Consider the following 13,615-nt stretch of genomic DNA (forward strand, 5'->3'; position numbering starts at 1 on the left):
ACTTCAGATGTGCTTTTCAAGTGTTTCTTCTCAGTTAAAATTTGTTCTCTCAAAGCAAAATCTAGCAAGTGTGAAGGCAGCGAATCAGTCATGTTGCAAATGGCATGCATCCTATCACAAAAACATGTTTAGGAGATGGTTTTTTTTGGAGGATTTATGTCAAAATTGAAGCTGGAGACTGGTGCATTTTAAAAAACATCCCAAATCTCACAAAACTTGAATTAGTTGCTCGGACCTACAAAGGGAAATTACCTGACTGGGTTCTGTTTTTTTTTTGTTTCTGACTGGGTTTATGGCTGTTTGAATTTCATAAAGAGTTTTTTTAAATGTCATTTGGGTCACAGCCAAGTGTGAGAAAGAAGCTATGCAAATTAGCTTCTGCTTTTCTGAAAACCATTGTGGGTACAGTATGCAAACTGAAGACGTCCTGAAGAAGGGCTAATGCCCGAAACGTCGATTCTCCTGTTCCCTAGATGCTGCCTGACCTGCTGCGCTTTTCCAGCAACACATTTCCATCACAGTATGCAAACTAAAATCCTGATTTATCCAGTTTTCCAAAAAGGGTCTGAAAGAGTCTTAGATGAGTCTTACGTGAACTATATCTGCAAGTGTTGCAGACACAACTGTCTGTGTTTGGTGACACGTATTTACTTAACTTGAACATGGGGCAGCACAGTGGTTTACTGGTTAGCAGTGCTGCTTCAGCTCCTGGGACCTGAGTTTGATTACACTCTCAGGCAACTGTCTATGCAGAATTTGCACCTTTTCCTGGTATCTGCATGGGTTTACTGTGGGTGCTCCAGTTTCCTCCCACAGTCCAAAGATGTCCAGGTTAGATGAATTCGGTGAAATGTAGGATTACGGAGATAGGGTAGGAGGGGGGTGTGGATGGGATGCTTTTCAGGGGGTCAGCATGGCCCTGATAGGATAAATGGTCTGCTTCCAAACTATAGGAATTCTATGATCTCATACTTCTTCCTTCTTTCTCTTTGAGAATCAACTATTATTGACAAAGTGTTTCATCTCCCCTACATCAGTCTCTGCAGAGAAACCACAATTATTTTCTCGCCTGTTCCTAGTATTAATGCGTTAGGTTATTTAAAGGGGTATATATTAATACTTTCATATTTCACACTGTGTGTGCTAACCAGCTTTGGATCTTTGCTGAATAAGTTTTGTTTTAAAATGAATCATTACACTTACTCCTCGTTATATGTAGATCTTTATAAGGTCGGCCACAGACCCAATACTGTTTTCCAAAATTGACAGTTCTGACTGATCACATGGTCCCCCAAGGTAGAGAGGGGGGGATTTGTATTATAACTCTATCTATGTTTTTGCATTATCCAAGGATCATGCCTCCATCTCCTGTGAATATTAAGAGTGTGGTGTATTTTTTTTCATTTATAAAAGAAATTGGATTAGTGGAACTGTTGTTCTGAACTTAAAACATGCAAGATAGACAATTGGCAATACTGATAGCTGGGTACATCACTTAAATATGTTTTGTGACCTGTGGGGTAGTAGGACCAGAGAGAGAGAGAGAGAGACAATGCATCTCTCCAGCATCAATTGTAACACAGGTTAGTGCACTTTTCAATTAGATGTATAGCAACATAGCCTTGGTCTCCAACACCATGCAGCAATCAAGAAACTAATGCTTGCCATTTATTTCAGTGCCATGGGCATTGAATTCCAGAATCTCCCATACTGCCAAAAACTAGGTTACCACAATGTAAGATAATTTACCAAAGTTTGAATCTTACTATATTTTGATGACAAGGTTGCATGACTTTGTTTTAGATAGCAGGTACAGGCATAGGAAAATAATTAATTTCAACTGGTAGAAGTATTCTATAATTTTCTTTAAAAAAAATTCACACTTCTTAAACTCTTTTCAGGAAATATTATATTACAGATTCACAATGCTGCATGTGTAACAGAACTGCATTTTTTGATTTCCTATTCATTACATTGACATCAACACAAAACAATTATCTCTTTATCTGGAGACTGTGGAATAAAATCACTGTTTAAATAAATAAATGCTATTGGCCCAACTCAACTATTTCTTAGTGGAGCTGGCTTGTTGGACTAGAGGTAAGATTTGGGCCCTCTTATAGCGCAATGATAATGTCCCTACCTTAGAGGAAGAGTCCCTGGTTCAAGTCCCACCTACTCCAGAGATGTGTCAAAACATCTCTGAACAGGTTGATTAGAAAATTAGGTTAAATAAAGAAAGATAAACTAGCAGTTAGTCAATAAGCTTTATTGTAAAATATTATTCTCAATGCTTATCAAGGCTGGAACTTGCGTCCTTATCAACAGCCCTAATTAGAATGCAGCTCATTGATACAATACCTCCTACTTTATTTCCGTTAGCATTTCTCAATTGACCCAGATCTGATTTCTGTTGTGGGAATGAAGTGTAGCAAACTTTTCTTTCAGACCATTCACTTTTAAATGTGTTCACATTAGGAATTCTTATGAGATTTAAAATTTCCTACAAAAACACTGTCAAAAATTATAACCTTCATATTGACATTTATAGTTAAAATGAATGAAACATATTAAACTCTTAGTTAATCAAATGGAGTTGTGTAGCTTTTTCAGAGCAAAATATAGACAATAGTTTCATCTAAACTGATTGAATTCTGTTTACGCTTACAATATTCTGAGAATTCCATGTTTCCTTTTCCACAATACAGCAGAGGAAACAAACACAGGAACACCAAACTTTTAGCCAGTTCTGAGCAGCTATCAGCTTCATACAGAGCCGCACAGTATTTGCATAAACTGTGGTTTTAAGTGACTGTAATTTTCCAATAGATTGCAGTCACATTCTTACCATTATATCTGATTTTGGCTAAAAGCCTCGCATTGGTTTATAAATGCCATCTAATGGAGGTAAAATGCAATTTCAACAAACATTGTAACAGAAAATAAGAGTGGGAGTATTCCATTCGGCCCCTCAAGCCTGTTCTGCCCTTCGATATGATCATAGTTGATCACCCAAATCAGTATCCTATACCCGCTTTCTCCTCATACTATTTGATCTCTTTACTTTAAGAACTATACATATCTTTCTTGAAAACATTCAATACTTCCTGTGGCTGAAAATTCCACAGGCTCACCACTCTCTGGATGAAGAAATTTCTTCTCACCACAGTCTGAAATGCCCTACCCCATATCCTCATAATCTTGAACTAGTTACTTTTGAACCGGTAGGTTCCGATCCTGTACAATGTTGCGATAGATATGCTGAGCTTTGGAAGTGCCAATGTTTAGAGTCTACAGCTGCAAATGCAGATAAGCCTATGGTCCTTACATGATCATTGTTTGGACTGAAAGGCAATCATGTGCAAATTCTGTCCTAGTTCGCTGTCATAATGTGACTCTAACACAAGGCATATGTCCTGGAGACAGACATCTTGAATTCACATTAATAAAGTTTTTTCATGAACACACTGTTGCATTGTACACTTGAAACACGGTGTCGGAAGAGGCACAGAGATAAGAGGGAATTCCAACAGCACACCCTCTGGAGAGTGTTAGAATAACTGATATTCATTTTTCCAAACTATTGAAGTCAGTTTTGGTGAAGTCATGTTGCTGAGTTCTGACACTTTTGTTTCAATTATTATAGAGGTCACATAGCTACAGCAGACTAGAATATTCCCCTTTATTATGAAAAAAAGAGAAAAAAAAGTAAGCATAATCATGTATATTTTTAGCTAGCAAGTTTCCAACTATATACAAGTACTGTTCTCACACATTACCATCTGTTTGTTATTTCAGCTAATCTCACTTTTGTTTATTTAATGCATAGTTCACATGATCTTTAAATTATTTTCACAGTGAGATGGTGTACAGGTGGTTTGGTGGCTTTTCTCCAAACTTTCTTGGTTTGTTTTCAAAATCTTCTCATCTAATACTGTTGACTTACCTTATTGCCTTTGTACATCCTTCCTTCAGTTGCACTAACTATATCCAGCAAGACAATCTTTTCATTTTGTGTCTTCAGCATCAACATTCCTTTGAGTTCCACACAGTCAAATCCTCTCTGTCTTGTGCTGTTTCTTTGTCTTGTTTGTTCGTCAATGTATTCTGCAAAAGACTGTAAATCTTTTCTGTGTGTTCAGGCCTATTGATTTGATATTTGTGAAAACAAGAGAAAAACATTACATATACCAGAAATCTGATATTAAAAACAGAACTACTCAGCAGATCAAGTAGCATCTGTGGTAAGGAACAGTTAATATTCCAAATCAATGATGTCTCTGCATCAAAATTATTGAGAATTTGTTCCTAAATGTTTCCTTTAAATAAGATTAGCAAATTTCCTTCATTCCCACTCAACACAATTCAATGCAGTTCTCCTCAATGATAAGTTTAGAAATCAATTCCAATATATCTGGAGCATATGGAACCTGAGGCAATATGGGTGTACAGAAAGGAGTGACAATAGAAAGGTAAAATTGCTATACTCATACACAGCTCTCATTACAGCTGTTTGACCTGAAGGTCACCATATCTTAGTCGAGAGTGTGGTGCTGGAAAAGCACAGCAAGTCAGGCAGCATCTGAGGAGCAGGAGAGTCAACGTTTCATGTATAAGCCCTTTATCAGGAATGAGGCTTGTGGGCCAAGGCTGAGAGATAAATGGAAGGGTGTGGGGCAGGAGGGAAGGTAGCTGAGAATGCAATAGGTAAATGAAGGAGAAGGTGATAGATCGGAGAGGAGGGTGGAGTGGATAGATGAGAAAGACGGACTGGTCAAGAAGGCGGTGCCGAGTTGGAGGTTTGGGACTGGGATAAGATGGGGGGGAGGTGAAATGGGGAAACTGGTAAATTCACATTAATCCCATGTGGTTTCAGGTTCCCAAGGCAGAAGATGAGGCATTCTTCCTCCAGGCGTTGTGTGGTTAGGGTTTGGCGATGGAGGAGGCACAGGACTTGAATATTCTTGGTGGAGTGGGAGGGGAAGTTGAAGTGTTCAACCATGGGGCGATGGGGTTAGTTGGTGCAGGTGTCCCAGAGATGTTCTCCAAAATGATCCGAAGTTGGTGTTCTCTCTCCTCGATGCAGAGGAAACCACATCGGGTGCAATGGATACAGTAGATTGGGCAGCATGGTGGATTGGGCAAGATGGTGGCACAGTAGTTAGCACTGCTGCCTCACAGCACCAGAGACCCGGGTTCAATTCCCGCCTCAGGCAACTGTCTGTGTGGAGTTTGCACATATTCCCCATGTCTGCATGGGTTTCCTCTGGTGCTCCAGTTTCCTCCCACAGTCCAAAAATGTGCAGGTTAGGTGAATTGGCCATGCTAAATTGCCTGTAGTGTTAGGTGAAGGGGTAAATGTAGGGGAATGGGTCTGGGTGGGTTGCTCTTTGGAGGGTCGATGTGGACTTGTTGGGCCGAAGGGCCTGTTTCCACACTGTAAGTAATCTAATCTAATCTAGATAATGTTGGTAGAAATACAGGTATACATCAATCTGCCAAGACAAAGGCCTTCAAGCCCCGTTTCCTCCTCTCACGCCATCCCAACCAGTAACCTTCCACTAACACCCTCATCCGTCTGACTGAACTGGTCCTCACCCTTAACAACGTCTGCTTCCAATCGTCCATTTCCTCCAAACCAAAGGGGTAGCCATGGACACCTGCATGGTCCCCAGCTATGCCTGGCTCTTTGTTGGGTATGTGGAACAGACCATCTTTGCAGTTATACCGGCACCATCCCCCACCTTTTCCTTCGTTACATTGATGACTGTATTGGCGTTACCATGTGCTCCCACAAAGAGATTGAACAGTTCATCAACTTTACTAACACCTTTCACTCCAACCTCAAATTCAGCTGGATTATCTCAGACACCTCCCTCTTCTTTCTGCATCTCCATCACCGGTGACAGACTAACGACGTACATCGACTGCAAACCCACTGACTCTCACAGCCACCTGGACTATACGTCCTCCCACCCTGCCTCCTGTAAAAATGCCATCCTTTATTCCCAACTCCTCCACCACCGCTGCAACTGTTCCCAGGGTGACCAATTCCACCACAGAAAATCCCAAAAGGCCTCCTTCTTCAAAAACCATAATTTCCCCTCCCATGAGGTTGATGATGCCCTCCAGCATATCCCCTCCATTTCCCAAACCTGCGCTCTTGAACCCCACCCCTCCGAATGCAACAAGGATAGAATCCCCTTTGTCCTCAACTTCCACCCTGTGAACCTCTGTATACATCACATCATGCTCCACCACGTACAAACAGACCCCATCCCTATCAGCGTTTCGGAGATACCATTCCCTCTGCGGCTCGCTTGTCATATCCGCGTCCCCCAACAGCCCATACCCCACTCCCAACACTTGCCCCTGCCACCACTAGAAGTGCAAAACTTGCACACACACCTTCTCCCTCACCTTCGTCCAAGGCTCCAAAGGATCCTTCCACATCCAACAGAAATTTACCTGTACTTCCACCAAGGTCATCTACTGAATCAATTACACCCAATGTGGTCTCCTCTACATTGGGGAGACAGGACGCCAACTTGCGGATCATTTCAGAGAACATCTCTGGGACACCCGCACCAACCAACCCCACCGCCCCCATGGCTGAACGCTTCAACTCCCCCTCCCACTCCACCAAGAATGTGCAGGTCCTGGGCCTCCTCCATTGCCAAATCCTAATCACTCGACACCTGGAGGAAGAACACCTGGAGGAAGAAATATTAGAGAAAGTGGTGGATGCAAGTAAGTTAGTGTTTAAAAGACATTTGGATAAGTTCATGAATAAGAAAGGTTAGGAGGGATATGGGCCAAGCACTAGTCTAGTTTGGGAACATGGTCGGCATGAACTAGTTGGACCAAAGGGTCTGTTTCTGTGCTTTATAACTGAATGTCAGGCAGTGCATAAAGTGGCTGTGCCCTAACAATACTGTGTTAAGCCACTACTGAAACAAATTTTCTCATTCCACTAATTCAGCATTTCCTCCCTCCACCATTGTTTGGTTTAAATATATGCTGTGGTGATCTCGCTACCTCTGAGCGATAAGGCACAAGTTTAATTCCAACTGTTCTAGGGTAATATTATAACACATCTGAACAGGTTGACTAAGAATATCTAAGTGAACATTTTTTAAATTAAAGAAGTCCAATATAAATGGGATAATGTAAGTGGGTATTTTTATTGAGGGAAAGTAAAGGACTTATTTGTAATTGACCTGTTCAGACACACAAGCAGATGGGACTTGAACCCTGATCTTACTGTGCCACATGTGCCTTAAACTGACAAGCTTTCCCAAAAGACTTTTTGAAAAATCAACCAGTTCTGCCAAACCCAAAGGTAGGTGCATCTTGAGCTGATACTCTTGAGGCCACAGTACAGACACTGCCGCTGCACCCCAAAACTTCAGCCTGTTCAGAGATGGTGTGACACAGCTCTGATGTAGGTGGGACAGGAACCCTGCTGGCCCAGAGCTAGGGGCACCACAACAGCCCATCAGACCTTTTAGAAGAAATCAGATGTAACTGCCACAAAACCATACACTGACTTCAGATGCAGCTATCAATAGATAGCGTGAATACCAAAAAAAACATTATTTGTAAGTTGGAATTGTACACTCCAAAAACCCGACACGTGGAGTGGTGATCACATGATGTAAGCTGTTGCATTTTCCTCCTCGTGACGACAGCACGCACGGAGGCGCTGGCTACGTGATGATGTCTGACGCGACGTTGCCATGGCGACGACGTTGTATTGGCCAGGCAAGTGTCATGGCGGCGTGCCCGTCCGGGTGAGTTTGTGTGCTCATATAGCCCGTAGCAACTGGAGATCTAATGCCTTATAAATGAGCAATTCGGTCGGTCAGTCAATGACAGAGATCCAACGGGTTCTGAAAATGGGGTAATATTCAAAAAGGCAGCTCCAGAGCGGCGGGGAAGTTTTCCTCAAACTCTCCAGATGACTGCGCCTGCGCCACTCCAGGTTCTGGACTAAAGGGCGACAAGGCAGGGGCCCCAGCTCGGTCATCCTAAATCTAAACATGTCACTGTACCTTACATGTGCTTAATTTGTTTCGGATAACTGCCAGGCTTTTCTCATCATTAAATTCTAACATTTCCCTCTCTATAGCCAGCTCTGGATGAATTTTTGGTGTTTCTCCTGGGAGTCAAAGACAATGCCTTTTGTGTTCCCAATATTTATTTGGTAAATCTTTTGGCTCATCTAGACCTGGATATTAAAGAAGGAGCACAATGAAATTAGGTGGAGGCAAGCTGGATCTGAGTGTTACAAGTGTATATAGGGAATTCACTTTTTGGATGGCAACACAAGGGGATCACGTGGATGTGAATAATCACTGAGACTCAATTAGATCCTTAAAGAACTTCAGGGTCAACAATAAGGAAACAGAAGTTGTCACAGTAAAATATTTGACAATGACTGAATAGATGAGAATAAAACCAGATAAAAAGATAATTTCATTCACTGAGATAATGATAGTGATGTAGATGATTGACTGGAAGGCTGCAGACAAATAGAAAAAGATGGTGAGGACAATTATACCATGGACGCAGTTACATAGGAGATGATTTGTAAATTTAATAGGCCAAGGTCCCTTTTTTCAGGAATAAGGTGACAGTGGAACATTGCTACTTTGCTTGTATGATTGTTGCCAAGAGTATAAAGGAACTTATGCAAAGAATGTGTTGCATTGTGAAAACATATTTGTTAACAAAATCTTCCCAAGTATGATTGATGATTGTAAATTGAAAATGTTCTTCTTAGAATGTTATTTAGTTATGTTTTCTGCTGCTTTACTTTGCAAATATGGTTTGATTTCATTTAAGTTAGTTTTCTCCTCAATATCTATGGTATTAACTCACGTAGCTAAATTCTTCCATACCAACAGCACAAGACAATCCATTCCTTTCTGAACCCTCTCAAGTTTCACAACACCTTTCCGATAGGAAGGAGACCAGAATTGCACGCAATATTCCAAAACTGGCTTAACCAATGTCCTGTGCAGCCGCAACATGACCTCCCAACTCCTGTACTCAATACTCTGACTGATAAAGGAAAGCATATCAAACGCCTTCTTCACTAACCTATCTTCCTGTGACTCTACTTTCAAGGAGCTATGAACCTACACTCCAAGGTCTCTTTGTTCAGAAACACTCCCTCGGACCTTACTATTAAGTGTACAAGTCCTGCTAAGATTTGTTTTCCCAAAATGCAGCACCTCGCATTTATCTAAAGTAAACTCCATCTGCCACTTCTCAGCCCATTGGCCCATCTAATCAAGATCCCGTTGTAATCTGAGGTAACCTTCCTCACTGTCCACTACACCTCCAACTTTAGTGTCATCTGCAAACTTACTAACTTACTCTGAAGCTCATGTCCAAATCATTTATATAAATGATGAAAAGTAGTGGACCCAGCACCAATCCTTGAACGGCTTGCTAATATCTCTTCTGAATGGTCTGGCCCTAATTCTCAGACTCTTAGGGGCTGTACGGTGGCGCAGTGGTTAGCACTGCTGCCTCACAGCACCAGGATCCCATGTTTGATTCCAGCCTCGAACGACTGCACATTCTCCCTGTGTCTGCATGGGTTTCCTCCGGGTGCTCTGGTTTCATCCCACAGCACACAAAGATTTGCAGGCCAGGTGAATTGGCCATGTTAAATTGCCCATAGTGTTAGGTGCAATAGTCAGAGGGAGATGGGCCTGGGTGGGTTACTCTTCGGAGGGTTGGTGTGGACTTGTTGGGCCGAAGGGCCTGTTTCCACACTGTAGGGAATCTAATCTAAAATTCCACTGGTCACAGGCCTCCGGTCTGAAAAACAACCCTCCACCACCACCCTTTGTCTTCTTCCTTTGAGCCACTTCTGTATCCAAATGGCTAGTTCTCCCTGTGTTCCATGAGATCCAACCTTGCTAACCAGTCTCCCATGGGGAACCTTGTCAACACCTTGCTGTAGTCCATATAGATCATGTCTACAGCTCTGCCCTCATCAATCCTCTTTGTTACTTCTTCAAAAAACTCAATGAACTTTGTGAGACATGATTTCCCATGCACAAAGCCATGTTGACTATTCCCAATCAGTCCTTGCCTTTCCAAATACATGTACATCCTAATCCCCAGGATTCCCTTCAACAACTTTCCCACCACTGACATCAGGCTCACCAGTCTATAGTTCTCTAGCATGTCCTTATCGCCTTTCTTAAACAGTGGCACCACATTAGCCAACCTCCAGTCTTCTGGCACCTCACCTCTGACTATCGAAGATACAAATATCTCAGCAAGAGGCCTAGCAATCACTTCCCTAGCTTCCCACAAATGCTCTAGGGTACACCTGATCAGGTCCTTGGGTTTTATCCACTTTTAAGCATTTCAAAACAGCCAGCATTTCCTCTTCTGTAGTATGGACATTTTTCAAGATGTCACCATCTATTTTCCTACATTCTGTATCTTCCATGTTCTTTTCCACAGAAAATATTGATGCAAAATACTTGTTTAGTATATCCCCCACCTTCTGCAGCTCCACACAAAGGCAGCCTTGCTGATCTTTGAGGGGGTCTATTCTCTCTAGTTTGAGGGGGTCTAGTTACCCTTTTGTCCTTAATGTATTTGTAAAGACCCTTTGGATTCTCCTTAACTCTATTTGCCAAAGCTATCTCATATCTCCTTTTTGTCCTTCTGATTTCCCTCTTAAGTATACTCCTACTGCCTTTATACTTTTCTAAGGATTCACTCGATCTATCCTGTCTATACCTAACATGTGCTTCCTTCTTTTTCTTAACCAAACCCTCGATTTCTTTAGTCGTCCAGCATTCCCTATCCCTCCCAGCCTTTCCTTTCACCCTAACAGAAATATACTTTTTTTGGATTCTCCTTGTCTCATTTCTGAAGGCTTCCCATTTTCCAGCCATCCCTTTACCGTGAACATCTGTCCGCAATCAGCTTTTGAAAGTTCTTGCCTAATACCATCAAAACTGGCCTTTCTCCAATTTAGAACTTCAACTTTTAGATCTGGGCTATCTTTTTCCATCACTATTTAAAACTAATAGAATTATTGTTACTGGCCCCAAAGTGCTCCCCCGCTGACACCTCAGTCACCTGCCCTGCCTTATTTCCCAAGAGTAGGTCAAGTTTTGCACCTTCTCCAGTAGGAACATCCACATACTGAATCAGAAAAGTTTATCTTACACACTTAACAAATTCCTCTCCATCTAAACCCTTAACCCTATGGCTGTCCAAGTCTATATTTGGAAAGTTAGAATCCCCAACCATAACCACCCTTGTAGATAACTGAGATCTCCTTACAAATTTGTTTCTCAATTTTCCTCTATTAGGGTGTCTATAATACAATCCCAATAAGGTGATCATCCCTTTCTTATTTCTCAGTTCCACCCAAATAACTTCCTGGATGTATTTCTAGGAATATCGTCCCTCAGTACAGTTATAATGCTATCCCTTATAAAAAAACGCCAACCCTCCCCTATCCTTCCTGTAGCATTTGTATCCTGGAGCATTAAGCTGCCAATCCTGAGCTATGTGTCTGTAATTGCTATGATATCCCAGTTTCATGTTCCTAACTATGCTCTGAAGTCATCTGCCTTCCCTGTTAGGCCCCTTGCATTGAAATAAATACAATTTAGTTTATCAGTCCTACCTTGTTCTCTGCTTTGTCCCTGCCTGCCCTGACTGTTTTAATTGCTTCTAATCTCAGCTGTACTAATCTCAGATTGATCTCTTTCCTCACTATCCCCCGGGTCCCAGCCCCTCACATTGCTAATTAAAGCCTCCTGAGCAGCTCTAACAAATCTCTCTGCCAGTATTTTAGTCCCCTTCCAATTCAGGTGCAATCCGTCCTTCTTATACAGTCACTTCTACCCCAAGAGAGATTCCAATGATCCAAAAATGTGAATCCTTCTCCCATACACCAGCTCCTCAGCCATGCATTCATCTGCTCTATCCTCCTATTCCTGCCCTCATTAGCTCGTAGGACTGGGAGTAATCCAGCTTTAACTACTCTCGAGGACCTCCTTTTTAACTTCCTGCCTAACTCTCTGTCAGCTCCCTTCAGAATCTCTACCTTTTTCCCCTTGCTATGTCGTTGGTTCCAATGTGGACAATGACCTCTTGCTAGCCCCTCTCCCCCTTGAAAACATCTGCACCCTCTCGAAGACATCCTTGATCCTGGCACTAGGGGAGCAACACATCATTCTGATTTTTCGCTGCTGGCCACAGAAATGTCTGTCTGTACCTTGCCTTTCCAAATGCATGTAAATCCTGTCCCTCAGAATTGCTCCCAACAATGTATGTGCTACTGATGTAAGGCTCATCGATCTGTAGTTCTCTGGCTTTTCGTTACAGCTTTTCTTAAATAATGGCACCACATTAGCCAACCTTCAACCTCCTGACACCTCACCCTTGGCTATCAGTGATACAAGTATCTAAGCAAGGGACCCAGCAATCTGTTACCTAGCTTCCCTCAAAGTTCTGGGAAATACCTGATCAGGTTCTCAGGATTTATTTAACTTTATACGTTTTAAGATCTCCCGCACCACCTCTTCTCTAATGTGAACTCTTTTTAAGACGTCAGTATTTATTTCCCCGAATACCTAGCTTCAGTGTCCTTCACCATGGTAAATACTGATGTGAATTATTCATTTAGAATTTCATCCATCTGTGGTTCGCCACATTAGCCTTTAACGGGTCCAATTTTCTCCCTAGTTACCTTTTTGCCCTTAATGTACTTAGAATCACTTTATATAATGGGCTAGTATCCATTCCACTAACATTAGATGTAAATACCTCACTGAATGCCATCCATTATTCGGAGTCTGGAACAACATTTATTGGGGGAGTTTAATTAACTAAGACATGCAAGTTTCTAGTCTAAAACATTATTTTACACAATACAAGGACCTACTGACCTGGCAGTCATTATATCCCTGTATTGCTGAGAGTTGTTTCAATAGTGGGTATGCAAGCTATTGCCCGAAAGGTCGATTCTCCTTCTCCTTGGATGCTGCCTGGCCTGCTGTGTTTTTCCAACACCACATTTTTCAACTCTGGTACTCCAGCATCTGCAGTCCTCACTTTCTCCTATGCAAGCTACTTAGTGTAGATATAGGTTGTGGGCTTTTGACTTTGATTCCCAAGCATCAAGTTCCTCATTTCAGTTACGTTAGTGAAGAAGCAATTTAAAATGAAACATGTTGTAACTTTGAACTTAACCAAAACAATGTAACACTGCATTGGGGCTGGCATCATTTATGCAATTTGCAAGTTGCAAGCTTGAGGAAATTAGGTTAAGACCTAGATTTAAATCCATCGTGAATTTGAAATCTTCTCTTGGCAGCCCTAAGAATTTTGGGAGAAAAAAAGAAAAAGCTAGAAAGCTCAGCAGGAGTGGCAGAATCTATGCAGAGAGAAACAGAATTAACATTTTGAGTCCAATATGACTCTTCTTCAAAACTCAGAGTTTTGGATTGCTTTGACTGAGTTCATAATGGCATGTTTTAGGAAGAATTAGTATTAAATTATCGGTCTAATTCAGAGGTTATAAGAATGACGCGTTTAAGAAAGTACTATAGTACTGGTGCAC

The 13,615-nt window shown here is 41.8% G+C and overlaps 1 protein-coding gene across 1 annotated transcript in view; it reads left to right on the top strand.

Moving 5' to 3' along the window:
- Positions 1-7,769: 7,769 nt before the first annotated feature.
- Positions 7,770-13,615, top strand: part of jhy (junctional cadherin complex regulator) — a 98,086-nt gene continuing 92,240 nt past the window's right edge. The window contains exon 1 of the mRNA XM_043676817.2: positions 7,770-7,793. The gene's annotated coding sequence lies outside the window, so the exon portion shown is untranslated. The remainder of the gene's footprint in view (positions 7,794-13,615) is intronic.

The sequence above is a fragment of the Chiloscyllium plagiosum genome, unplaced genomic scaffold (genome assembly GCF_037043375.1).
Source record: "Chiloscyllium plagiosum isolate Xiang-an unplaced genomic scaffold, Cpla_swu_hap1 HiC_scaffold_29, whole genome shotgun sequence".
Lineage (NCBI taxonomy): Eukaryota > Metazoa > Chordata > Chondrichthyes > Orectolobiformes > Hemiscylliidae > Chiloscyllium > Chiloscyllium plagiosum.